This window comes from Narcine bancroftii, chromosome 5 (genome assembly GCF_036971445.1).
Source record: "Narcine bancroftii isolate sNarBan1 chromosome 5, sNarBan1.hap1, whole genome shotgun sequence".
Taxonomy (NCBI): Eukaryota; Metazoa; Chordata; class Chondrichthyes; order Torpediniformes; family Narcinidae; genus Narcine; species Narcine bancroftii.
In genome coordinates, this window is record NC_091473.1 from 208,298,650 (window position 1) to 208,312,494 (window position 13,845).

A 13,845-nucleotide genomic window follows, 5' to 3' on the forward strand; every position below is an offset into this window, starting at 1 on the left:
GACCAATTGAAAATGATGCTGGAGAAATTATAATGGGGTATCAAAGAGATGGCAGAGGAACTAAAAGCATACTCTGCATCAGTAGACTATGTATAAGTGGTATACTAAATTATTATCTGGCATAAAAAATAGTCCCATATTAAAATGCATAATTTCTATATGGAACAAAATTAATCAATACTTTGGGTCTAAAGTGGGGCTGTCCCCACAAACGCCTCTGACTCCGAATAGATAAATCACATTGACAGTGGACAAGATCCTGGACACCTGGTGTTGAAAGGGGTCAGATGTATCAAGGACTGTTATGAGCGGGGGCAATTATTGTAATTTGAGCAACTGAGAAATAAATATGACTTGTCAAATAAGACATTCCTCTGCTACCTTCAGATAAGATCTTTTTTGAGGGTCAAATTAGGTCCATCCATGTCCTTACTGATGTGCAGTGACATAGATTCATCTCAGCTATGTATTTCTTACTCCAAGTGAAAGGCCCTAAACCAGCCTTCACAAATCAAGGCAAAGGTGGGAGTCAGACTTAGGAATAACAACTGATGAGCGGTGCTGGTCAGATCTGTGTTGGAACAGCATGACTGTGATTATTAATGGATGGAATAGGCTGGTGCAGTATAAATTTCTCTACCAGCTATATTTGACTGGCAAAAATTGAATAAGGCTAAACTAGAAATTACAGACCAATGTTTTAGATGTGGCATTGCGACAGGAACCTTTGTGCATGCAACCTGGACATGTACCATGGTGAACCCTTCTGGGTGGAACTAGGCCAAGTCCTAGAAAAAAATCTATAGGTAAAGAATTCCCACAGGACCCAGAGCTGCTCTTATTGAGAAATAGGATGGACATAAGGCTCAAGATGAAACTGTCCACATTCCAAATCCAATTTGTAATGATCACATTGGCAATGGCCAGGAAGTGCATAGCGGTTACCTGGATATCTGACTCTCACTTGGGCATTGCATGCTGGAATAGGTAAGTGCAAAGCAGTTCCCCTGGAGAAAATACCTACAACTTAAGGGGAAAAAATTAACATTTTTTGTGAGAAACAGAAGTACCTTCACAGAAATTGCTCCAGACAAAAATTGAGAACAAAGAACATTTATTATACAACAATGCAAAGTTGGGTGCTTCCCCTTACCCTGGGAATACACACACACACTGGGGTTCACCCAACTTTTATACAGTTGATTTCAGTATAGAAGTACCCTCCCCCTTACATTCTTCTGCCTCCTGGATGAGTTTGGATGAGGCAATCCTGTGTGCCTATGTGCTGTTTCTGTGAACTTGGAGGACCAGGGGGTATCCTGTCGGTGTCCCATCATGTCATTGTCCTTATTGTCCTTATTCACAAACCTGCCTTTGTCCTTATTCACACCTTCCCAACCCTCAGGGCTTACTAACTTTTTATATGCAGAACTTGCTAATTCTGTCTAAAAGGCTAAAAAGACCCTTATCTTATTCCAGACTAACTTTACTTCCTACATTCTATTATCTATCCATATCCTATTCATACTGCCTTTATTCATTACACATATATCCATACTAGTTTTCTTCATCTTTCATATTTTCATATTAGTTTTACTCATCTCTCACAATCCTCACTTTTCTTTTAGCTACGCTTCGTGAATTCTCAACTGGAATGTATTACTTGTAAACTTGGTCTTTTTCCCAGCGAGTCAGTAAACGAACTGCAGTCTCAGCATCATCAGACGGAATTTTGGAAACATACATCCTTTGGGTTATAGTGATCTGACGAGGGGTCCGTTGAATTAAATACTGCACACTAGTCTTTAGGCAGGGGAGCACCATAATGGCCAGAATAGTGAGTCCAGCTGCTATAAGGGCTGTGGGTATCAGACTCCAGTTACCAATAAAAAGTCTAGTCCATCCCACACCGGACCGAAGTTGCCAAGTCTGAACCTGGGCATGGGAAGATTTTCGAACACCTGAAAAAGTGTCTTTAACCGCCTGACCGTTGTGAGCATTGTCATTAATCAGTCTTTCACAAACGCTGCCTTCAGCAGCCAACGAGTAATTGAGAGCCAGGCGGTTTTGTTGAACTGTGGCTCGTATCTGTCGTCTTTCTTCAGCCCATAAATTCAGGGCAATCGCTGTCTGTTCGGTGATGATCTCCAAGGCTGCCTGGAGTCTGATTAAACGATTTAAATGCCAAGCAGCTTTAGTGTTTGTAGCAGCTTACGTCGTTTACAACTGGAACTCCCCTTACAGTGGTGGTGCTTAACATTCCGAATGTCTGTGTGACCCAAAGGATGATTTACAGGAGACCAAGTTGGGGAGGGGTGTTTCTTGTCACTGAACCTGCGAACATTAGCATAAGTATCACTGAACCTGTGAGTTGCAGCCTGTCTGTGAACATTAGCATATGTATTCACTCTATCTCTGCTACATGTACAATCCTGACTAACATTCTGTCTGTCATTGTCCCACCAACTTCTTTGTGCTATCTCTTTAAAACTCCTCTTTTTAATACCTGTAGAGACCAAAATACAAATCAAATCTACTCCCCTAGGGTCGTTCTGTTCCCCTGGTCCATGTTGGGATCCTATATTAACCCATACTAAATAAGGTACCCCACTATGACTATACTCTATACCTGCACCCTGTCTGCATTCTAAAGGTAAATAATTGTCACCTCTGCTGCCCCTATTCCAGGAGGACTTAATACATTGTGAGCAATTTGGTGATTTCCCAAAAATTGGGAACCAACAAGTAAACAAAACAGCAAATGGTAAAAACAACATTACAGCACTTTTTCCCGGCGTAGTGTAACTTTCAGATCAGAAGGATGAAGGACTGCACGCCAGGTGGAGGGTAGATTATCAATGTCGTTAGTCTGTGGTTCAGCAGCTCGTTTAATTCGTTGGATGTGGCTCCATCCCTTTTCTTTCGTTCGCATGGCAGTGTCTGTAATCAAAAGTACACAATAGGGGCCATCCCAGACAGGTTTTAGTTGGTGATCTTGCCATGCTTTTACATATACCCAATCACCAGGTTTAATAGAATGAATAGGATACTCCAGGGGTGGGGTTTGAGTTAATAAGCCCTTCAGTCGTAAGTCATAGAGAGAAGTAGAAAGTCTCTGTAAGTATTTAGATATGTACTGGTCATTAGCCTCAGGGATAGGGGTATCAGTGTGGAATCCCATGTAAGGAAGACCAAACATCATTTAATATGGTGAGACAGCAAGGTCCTTATGAGGAGCTGTGCAAATCCTAATTAAAGCTAAGGGTAAGCATTTAATCCAGGAGAGGCCAGTTTTCTCATGAAGTCGAGTGAGCTGATTTTTCAAGGTCTGATTCATTCGTTCAACACAGCCTGAGCTCTGGGGGTGCCATGGGGTATGTGGCTGCCAATCTATTCCCAGTATTTTACACACACCCTGGAGTACCTGAGAGGTAAAATGTGTACCTCGATCTGAGTCAATGGTTTGAATCGTACCGTATCGTGGAATCACGGACTCCAGTAGTATCCTGATAACGGTGCTGGCACAATCATTAGGAGTCGGGAAAGCCTCAACCCATCGTGTGAAATGATCTACCATCACCAGGAGGTATTTGTAAACCCCTATCTTAGGTAATTCCATAAAATCAATTTGTATCCGTTGAAACGGGCGTACAGCTATATCGCAACCGCCAGGCATTACCTGGCGCATAACTTTCTTATTTACTCTCTGACAGATTGGACAACCCCGAGTACTCTGCTTGGCTATAGTGTATATTCCCGAGCAATGAAAAGACCGTACAAGAGTATCCACAAGTGCCTGTGTTCCCCAATGTGTCTGCTGGTGGAGCTGATCAATAATTTGCCGAGCCAAGGCTTTGTTCAGCACTTGGCGTCCTTCTACCGTCCACCACAACCCATCAACAGTTTGACACATTCCCTGGTCCTTCATGTAAACCTCCTCTTCCTGTGAAAAGATGGGAGTCTTTTGAACCTCATACGGGGTGGGCAGTAACAGCTGCATGTCGATTTTCTCCGTGAGAGCAGCCTGTTTGGCATCTGCCTGTCTGTTCTCCTGTGCTTCAGGACTGTCACCACTTTGATGGCTCCGTACATGAACTACAGCTATTTCCTCAGGTAATGTAAGAGCATCTAGATATTGGACAATTAAGTTTTCATGGATCAACTTTTGTCCTTTCCCAGTTATCATTCCCCGCTCTTTCCAGATCTTCCCAAAGGTGTGCCCTACACCAAAACACTTTGAGTCTGTGTAGATCATGCCACCTTGTTCTCTTGACTCTGGAGAGCTCTACAGAGGGCATAGAATTCACAAGGTTGTGCTGACCAATGACTGGGAAGGCGACCGGCTTCAATCACTACTCCTTCTTTCCCATCCACTACACTATACCCGCTATAGCGAGTGCCATCAATGCAACGGGAAGATCCATCAATAAACCACCTTTCACCCTCCTGTAAAGGCTCATCGCTTAAATCCTCTCTAATTTTGGTCTGTAAATCTATTACCTCTAAACATACATGCTCTAAATCATTTATGGTATTGTCATAATTTGGAGAAAGCAAGAAAGCTGCTGGATTGTGTTCTTTATTCATAATCAGGGTCAAATCATCCCTATCCATTAGGATCGCTTCATATTTTAAAATTATAGAGTTTGTAAGCCACTTTCCAGCACGTTGTAAGAGAATATTGCGGACTGTGTGAGGGGTGTGAACTATCATCGGGGCACCAAACGTAATCTTTCGTCCTTCCTCAACTAAAATAGCAGTGGCTGCGATGGCTTGCACACATTCTGGCCAACCACCACAAACAGGGTCTAAAACTTTTGACAGAAAAGCAACTGGCTGTCTACAGCCTGCCCTCTCTTGTGTTAGTATTCTGGTGGCTACACCTCCTTTCGCATTGGTATATAGGTCAAATGGCTTATTTAGGTTGGGTAAAGCCAACACTGGGGCACTAATAAGGCGCTGTTTCACCAAGTTAAAATCTTTAATCTCTTCCTCTGTCCAGACAACAGCTTCGCCCCCTAGAATCGTGGGTTTATCATAGAGAAATCTGACCAGGCTAGAATAATTTTCAATCCAGATTCTACAGTATCCCACTAAACCAAGGAATTTCCCAAGTTCTTGGGCATTCTTGGGAGGTGGGATCTGTAGAATACCACGTATCCTCTCTGGACTTATTTTTCTAGTCCCCTGACTCACCAGATGACCTAAGTATTTAACTTCTGATTGAACAAATTACATATTGTATCACAGGCAATTCTCTCTCCGAGGAGCCTCGTCTAGTATTTGTTCTAAGACCTGGCTGAATAAATTTGGTGATTATGTAAAGCCCTGGGGAAGGACCGTCCACCGGTATTGATTCTTGTGTCCAGTAAAAGGATTTTCCCATTCAAAGGCAAACATGTCTCTGCTCTCCGTTGCTAACGGACAGGTCCAAAAAGCATCTTTGAGGTCAAACCATTTACTATGGGGATCGATTTTACCCATTATCGTATAGGAATTAGGTACAACCGGGTGATGGGTGAGAATAATTTTGTTCAGCTTCCTCAAGTCCTACACTAATCGATAGGTACCGTCTGGTTTTTGGACAGGTAAAATTGGGGTATTAAAAGGTGACATACAAGGTTCAAGTATACCATCTTTCACCAACTGGTCAATTACTGGCTGCAGCCCCTTTCGGCCAGCCATAGGAATTGGGTACTGTTTTCATCTAATTACTTGCTCAGGATCTTTTAAAGGAACTTGCAGGGGAGGAATATCTAACACTCCTCTATTGCTTCTTTTTGCCCATACTCCAGGATTTATTAGTTCCCGATCCTCCTCGGTTAATACATACAATTGAACCCCGATACCTGATTCCAGTGGCCTGTTGCCAATAGCCAATTGGTCCTGTAAATCTCGTCCTAACAAACAAACTCCAGCTTGGGGAACTAGTAAAATATCCTCTGTTATTATCTTTTCTCCCAGTTGTATTCTTACATCCCTTAATACAGGGACCGTAAAATCTCTTCCTCCTACTCCCGAAATCATCACTGTCCCCTCTATCTTAACACCCTCTGGTGGTTGTAAAATACTAGACCGGGCTGCCCCAGAATCTACTAAAAAGGTCATCTTGTCACTGTGGGGTCCTATGCTTAAATTTACCAATGGTTCTCCGTGCAGCCCCACGGTGTGCATTGACTGAGAACCGTGACCCCCCCTATTCATAATCTGCTTCCATCAGAGCATAAGATCGCGTCTCCCTGGCTCGCATTGGGCATTCTCTCTTAAAATGTCCCTCCTTTTTACAATGGTAGTAAACTAATGCTCCTGTTTCCCAATTCCTACCAGGGTCTCCACGGGGTCCCAGGAATGGTCGTCGTCCCCGGAATTGTCCTCTACCCCTGCCTCTGCTCTTGTCTCTACTTCCCCACTCCTGGCGCTCCTCCCAATGTCCAGGAGCTGGCACACAGCCCCTAACATTTCCCTGCTGTCCCTCCACAACTTCCTTGACTGCCTGCATCAAAATCTTAGTCTTTCCTTTCTGTTTATCCTCAGAGCTCTGGACGTATGCCCTTTGTGCGATCTGTAAAAGCTGTGTTATTCCCTGTTCATGCCAATTCTCAGTCTTCTGCAATTTTCTCCTGATGTCTTGGGCTGAATTAGTAACGAAGCCCGTTAATACCCACGTATATATATTTGATCCCAAAAATTGATCTAATTGTTCGGCACATCCCTGAGGATCTTCTATCAGGGAGGTCATTTCTCTCTTAAAGTTACGCACCTCCGTACTAGTCAGGGGCACATTTACGAAACCGAGACCCCCTCCCACGGGAACTTCCTGTAAAGGTCTCATCCAGTTAATTTCTGACATCCTCTCCTTTATAATGTCTAGGTTCCTGCTCTCCGGGAAATGAATCAAAGGGTTCTACCCTTCCCTCCCGGAGGGTCTCACACTGTTCTGAATCAAAGTCTCCTCCCTCTCTTGTCACTTGAGGTGGTAATCTAGTACTTTGTGAACAGGTCATCATACCACCCCTACTTTCTTCTCCTTTCTTTAGCTGTGGGGGAGGAGGGGAAGGTGAAGAAGGGTAGAGCATAGGAGAGAGGGGAAAGATAGGAGCCGGCATAGGAGGAGCATAAGGTGGAGGAAGGGAATGTAACATCCCATCCTTGTGTTTCAGGGACAAAAGGTTCCTCATCCTTCTTGTCCTTACATTCCTTTTCATTCAAAACCAGTTGATCAACCGATCCACTGAGCCAGCAGGCTGCATATTCTCTGCTCTCAATATTATATCTTTGATTTTGATAGAGCCAGATGTTCAATGCCTGACACATCCAATCCTCATCGGATCCAAACTTTGGCCAATATACCGAATTCCCTTTTATTGGGTTTTTTTTTAACCCATTCCAGACAGCAATACCTGACCATGGTCTGTTTGTCTTTCCCGCGAGTTCTCTCCGCACCCCAATCAGATAGCATTAATCCTAACGGACTTTGCTTAGTTATCTGATCGTCCCGTCCTTCCTTAGGACTATTTCCCTTGCTACTCACACCTCCCATACTAGCACGCTTCCTTAACATCCTCCCGTTGTTTGTTCTCAAAGCCTCTTCTCGGATATCACTCGCTTCATCCACTGACAAATCACCCGCCGTCCGGGAGTCCAGCTGAATCAGCCGGGGTGCACCTACCCTCGTCGTTGGGCACTCTGTCAGTGGAGGGAGTGGGATCCCGGACGAGCCCCCATTTGTGAGAAACAGAAGTACCTTCACGGAATTTGCTCGAGACAAAAATTGAGAACAAAGAACATTTATTATACAACAATGCAAAGTTGGGTGCTTCCCCTTACCATGGGAATATACACACACACACACACACACACGGGAGCTCACCCAACTTTTATACAGTTTATTTCAGTATAGAAGTACCCTCCCCCTTACATTCTTCTGCCTCCTGGATGAGTTTGGCATTAGGCAATCCTGTCTGCCTACGTGGTGTTTCTGTGAACTTGGAGGACCAGGGTCCTCCAATCATGTCATTGTCCTTATTCACAAACCTGCCTTTGTCCTTATTCACACCTTCCCGACCCTCAGGGCTTACTAACTTCTTATATGCAGAACTTGCTAATTCTGTCTAAAAGGCTAGAAGACCCTTATCTTATTCAGACTAACTTCCTACATTCTATTATCTATTATCTATCCTTATCCTATTCATACTGGCTTTATTCATTACACATATATCCATACTAGTTTTCTTCATCTTTCATATTTTCATATTAGTTTTACTCATCTCTCACAGCAACCATATTTAAATTTTATAGGAGCACAGTTATAGTATCGCGCTGCCCTGCCTTCCCTGAGGGAGAGTGAAGAATTTATAGATACACCGCTCAGGGAAGTGCTTACTTCCCTGATTGGGGGGGGTCAGGTAAGTGGACTACTGTCAGGGGAGAGGGGAAAGTTGCTAGCTCTGTGGTGAGCACCCCGGTGGCTACTGCTCTTAGCAACAAATATAGTGTATTGGATGTAGTTGGGGAAGATAACCTGCCAGAGGTTGCACCAAGGGAACTGGTGGTGCGGAAAGGAAGGAAGGGGAACAAGGTGGTCATTGGGGACTCCATCGTCAGGGGAACAGACAAAAGATTCTGCGAACCTGACAAGTGTTCCCGTATGGTGTGTTGCCTCCCAGGAGCCAGGCTGCGAGGCGTCTCGGATAGGGTTCAGAGTATCCTGGTGGGGGGGGGAAGGTGAACGGCCAGAAGTCCTGATACACGTGGGTACAAATGACGTGGATAAGATGAAGGAGGAGAACCTGAAGAGGGACTACCGTGAGCTCGGAAGGAGGTTAAGAAGCAGAAGCTCCAGGATTGTCATCTCGGGGCTGCTACCTGTGCTGTACATGGGTGGGGACAAAAATAATAAAATCAGGAGGTTAAATGTGTGGCTGGAGGAATGGTGCAGAGTGCAGGGATTCAGGTTCATTGACCATTGGGATCTCTTCTGGGGAAGACAAGACCTCTACAGGAGGGATGGTTTACACCTGAATGCAATGGGGGCCAAAATACTGGCAGTTAGGTTTAAAAATGTTGTCAGATTTGATTTAAACTAATTTGGCAGGGGGAAGGGAACAGGACTGATAGGGAAGCAAATAGGAGAGTGAATATAGGGATGTTTCCGTTAGACGGTGAAACAATAAGGAAAAAGGGAACTAAAAAGAATAGGAGAGTAGGGGCAAGTGCATCGAGAACAAAGGTGGAGGGAGAAAGGAGATATGGTATCAAGGTATTGTGTATGAATGCACGGAGTGTAAGGAATAAAATGGATGAGCTTGAGGCACAAATGGCAATGGGAGGTTATGATATTGTCGGAGTAACTGAGACATGGCTGCGGGAAGGGCAGGATTGGGAAATAAATGTTCCAGGGTGCACATCCTATAGAAAAGACAGAAAGTTAGGAAGAGGAGGTGGGGTAGCTCTGTTGGTAAGAAATGAAATTCAGGCGTTTGAAAGGAAAGACATTGAAACAGGTGGGGTAGAGTCTGTTTGGATATAATTAAGAAATTGTAAAGGCATGAGGACCATAATGGGGGTCATTTACAGGCCTCCGAAAAGTAGCTTAGATATCAGTAGAAGTATAAATCAGGAATTAAGAGTGGCATGTCAAAGTGGTAGCAATACAGTAGTTATGGGGGACTTTAACATGAAGGTGGACTGGGATAATCAGACGGGGGCAGGAGCACAAGAGACTGAGTTTATTGAATGTCTACGAGATACTTTCTTGGAGCAGCTAGTGGAGGAACCTACCAGGAGGAAGTCGATTCTGGACTTGGTGCTGTGCAGTGACGCAGAGTTAATAAGTGACCTCGATGTAGGGGAGCCATTAGGGAATAGTGACCATGGTATGGTTGCTTTTGAGCTGCAATTAGAAAGGGAAAAAGAAAGGAAGTCGGAAGCATCTATACTGCAGTTAAATAAAGGGGATTATGCAACTATGAGGGAGGAGCTAGACAAAATAAAATGGATAGATACACTAGCTGGGAGGACAACTGGGGAAAAATGGCAGGTATTTTTGGACATTTTTCACAGGTTTCAGGACAAATTTATTCCAAAGTGGAGGAAAGGCTCTAGGAGATGCAAATGGCAGCCGTGGCTAACTAATGAAATCAAGTGTAATATCAAATCCAAAGGGAGTAAGTATAGGATAGCGAAGCGGAGTGGGAAGTTAGAGGATTGGGAAACCTTCAAGGAGCATCAGAGGGTAACTAAGAAAGTCATAAGAGAGGGGAAAATTAAGTACGAGAGGAAATTAGCAAATAATATAATGGAGGATAGCAAAAGCTTTTTTAAATATGTGAAGAGGAAGAAATTGGTTCGGTCCAAAATTGGTCCATTAAGAATGGAAAAGGGTGAAATTATTACCGGAAACAAGGAGATGGCTGAGGAATTTAACAAATACTTTGCAACTGTCTTCACCAAGGAGGATATAGGTTATGGTCAGTTAGGGGGTAATGGTCATGCGGTGTCAAGAGACTTGGGGAACTTTCCTGGGGAAGTAGGGGATCTAATGGATATCCAGATCCAGAAACAGGAGGTTGTGAGTAAATTGTTGGGACTGAGGGCTGATAAATCCCCAGGGCCTGATGGGCTGCATCCCAGGGTGCTTAAAGAAGTTGCTATGGAAATTGTGGAAGCACTGGTCGACATTTTCCAAAGTTCCATAGATTCGGGGGAGGTCCCTGAGGATTGGAGAGTGGCTGATGTGGTGCCGATTTTTAAGAAGGGGAGGGAGGGAGAAAACGGGCAATTATAGACCGGTCAGCCTGACGTCGATGGTGGGGAAGATATTGGAGTCTATCATAAAAGGAGTAATAGCAGAACACTTAGGCAGAAATAATAGTATAAGGGCTAGTCAGCATGGATTCCTTAAGGGTAAGTCATGCTTGACTAACCTTCTGGAATTTTTCGAGGATGTGACAAAGAGGGTGGACTTGGAAGAGCCTGTGGATGTGGTGTATTTGGACTTCCAGAAGGCCTTTGATAAGGTACCGCACGGGAGACTAGTGGGCAAGATCAGGGAGCATGGTATTGGAGGTAAGGTGCTGACATGAATAGGAAATTGGTTAAGAAATAGGAAACAAAGGGTTGGGGTAAGCGGGTCTTTTTCAGGATGGCAGGATGTGATGAGTGGAGTGCCGCAGGGATCGGTATTGGGTCCTCAGTTGTTTGTAATTTATGTAAATGATTTGGATGAGGGGATTATTAATAACTTGAGCAAATTTGCAGATGACACGAAACTGGGTGGCGGTGTTGGGTGTGAGGAGGATGTCAGGAAAATGCAGAGGGACTTGGACAGGTTGGGGGAGTGGGCAGCTGAATGGAAGATGACGTTCAATGTAAGCAAATGTTATCCATTTTGGGGGCAATAATAGGAAAGCTGAGTATTATTTAAATGGAGACAAGCTTGGGAGTGGGGAGGAGCAAATGGATCTGGGAGTACTTGTTCACCGGTCACTGAAGACTAGCATGCAGGTTCAGAAAGCTGTGAAGAAGGCAAATGGCATGTTGGCTTTCATAAAGAGGGGATTGGAGTATAGGAACAGAGACGCCCTTCTGCAGTTGTACAGGGCCCTGGTGAGACCCCACCTGGAGTATTGCGTCCAGTTCTGGTCTCCAATTTTGAGGAAGGACATACTAGCTATTGAGGGTGTGCAGCGCAGATTCCAGGGATGGCGGGGTTGACATATGCTGAAAGGCTAGAAGAACTGGACTTGTATCCGATGGAGTTTAGAAGGATGAGGGGGGACATGATTGAGGTATACAAAATTATCAGGGGGATAGACAGGATGAAGTCGGATTACTTGTTCCCAATGATGGGGGAGACGAGGACTAGAGGGCATAGTTTAAGAATACAGGGTAGGCCCTTTAGGACGGAGATGAGAAAACATTTTTTTACCCAGAGAAGTGTGAATATGTTCAAAAGAAAGTTAGATAAGACTCTAGTGGGCAAAGGAGTTAAGGGTTATGGGGATAAGGCTGGAAAGGGGTACTGATGGTAGTGATTAGCCATGATCTGTAAAATGGCGGTGCTGGCTCGACAGGCCGAAGGGCCTACTCCAGCTCCTATTATCTATTGTCTGTCCTCCAATTGGGAAGGGGAGGGGCAGTTTCATTCCATCCCAATCAAGTAAAATCAAGAAAAATGTAAAAGCCTAGGTGCTGGCTGTCAGGCTGTGACAAATCCCTGATGTGTTCCCATCCTTTGTTGTAGGTGTCTTGAATGTTGTATGCAATTATGGTCTGTTGAGTGTGGGGAGGGAGGAAGGTGGGTAGGGGGAAAATGACTCTGACTCAACAGCGAATTCTGTCTATAATGGATAACTGTAGTTTGTGATTTATTACTGGAAATTGTTTAAGTTGGAGTTTGAAAATCTATAAATAAAATATTCAAAAAAATATATATTTATTTTGCGTCGGTCTTCATTGAGAAAGACAATAGTAACATACCTGACAGTCAGAAGTCAGGGTTACTAGAGAGATAGGGCTTAATAAGCTGAATAGACTGAAGATAGATAAGTCTCCCAGACCAGATGAAGTGCATCCATGGGTTCTGAAGGAGGTGGCTTTGGAGATTGTGGAGGCATTGGAATTGATTTTACAGAAATCTGGCATAGTTCTGGAGGATTGGAAAGTGGCAAATATAGTTCCGCTGTTTGAGTGAAACAGAAAAAAGGAAATTATAGGCCTTTTAGTCTGATGTCGGTAGTTGAAAAGTTATTGGTCAGAAAGTTATGAAATACTTCGAGGTGCATGACATGATAGATCCAAGCCAGCACGGTTTCATGAAGGGAAGATTCTGCCTGACCAACATATTAGGTTTTTTTTGAGGAAATCTCAAGTAGGATGGACAAGGTAGAGGCTGTGGATGTTGTGTATTTGGATTTTCAAAAGGCTTTCGATAAGGTGCCGCATAAGATGCTGTTTAATAAGATGAGAGCCCATGGAATTAAAGGAAAGATATTAGATTGGGTGGAACATTGGGTGATAGGCAGAAAGCAAAGGGTGGGAATAAAGGAATCCTATTCTGGTTGGTTGCCAGTTACTAGTGGTGTTCCGCAGGAGTGGGTGTATTTACAATGTATATCGATGATTTAGATTATGGAGTGAATGGTTTTATGGCCAAGTTTGCAGATGACACGAAGATAGGTGGTGGAGTAGGAAGTGTTGAAGAAACCAAAAGGTTGCAGAGAAACCTGGACAACTTAGGAGAGAGGGCAAAGAAATGGCAGATGAGATCCAATGTGGAGAAATGTAAGGTTGTACATTTTGGAAGAGAAAATAAACAGGCAGTTTATTATTTGGATGAGGAGAACATTCAAAATTCAAAAGTGCAAAGGAACTTGTAGATGGATCAGCAGTAAAGAAAGTGAATGCTATGTTGGCATTCATTTCAGGAGGAATAGTGTATTAGGAGTAAAGACGTGTTAATGAGGCTCTATTGGGGCACTGGTGAAACCTCATTTGGAGTACTGTGTGCAGAGGAATGCTTAGCGGCTCTTGGACTTTATTCATTGGAGTAATAGAAGAATGAGAGGGGATCTCAAAGAAGCATTTCGAATTGCACAGAGTAGATGTGAATGTTTCCCTTGGTGGGTGAATCCAGGACAAGAGAGCACAGTCTTAGAATTAATAAGAACTCATTTAAAACAGAGATGAGGAGAAATTTCTTTAGCTTGAGGGTTGTGGAATTCGTTGCCACATACAGCTGTGGAGGCCCAATAAATGGGGGGAGGGGTTGGTTTAAGGAGGAGATTGATAGATATCTAATTAGTCAGGTTATCAAGGGATATGGGGGAAAGATCAGAATTTGGA

At 43.8% G+C, this 13,845-nt stretch overlaps 1 protein-coding gene across 8 annotated transcripts in view; it reads left to right on the forward strand.

The window, feature by feature from the left end:
- The window catches only part of ipo4 (importin 4), a 92,618-nt gene that overhangs the window by 17,122 nt on the left and 61,651 nt on the right, over positions 1-13,845 (forward strand). The window lies entirely within an intron of this gene.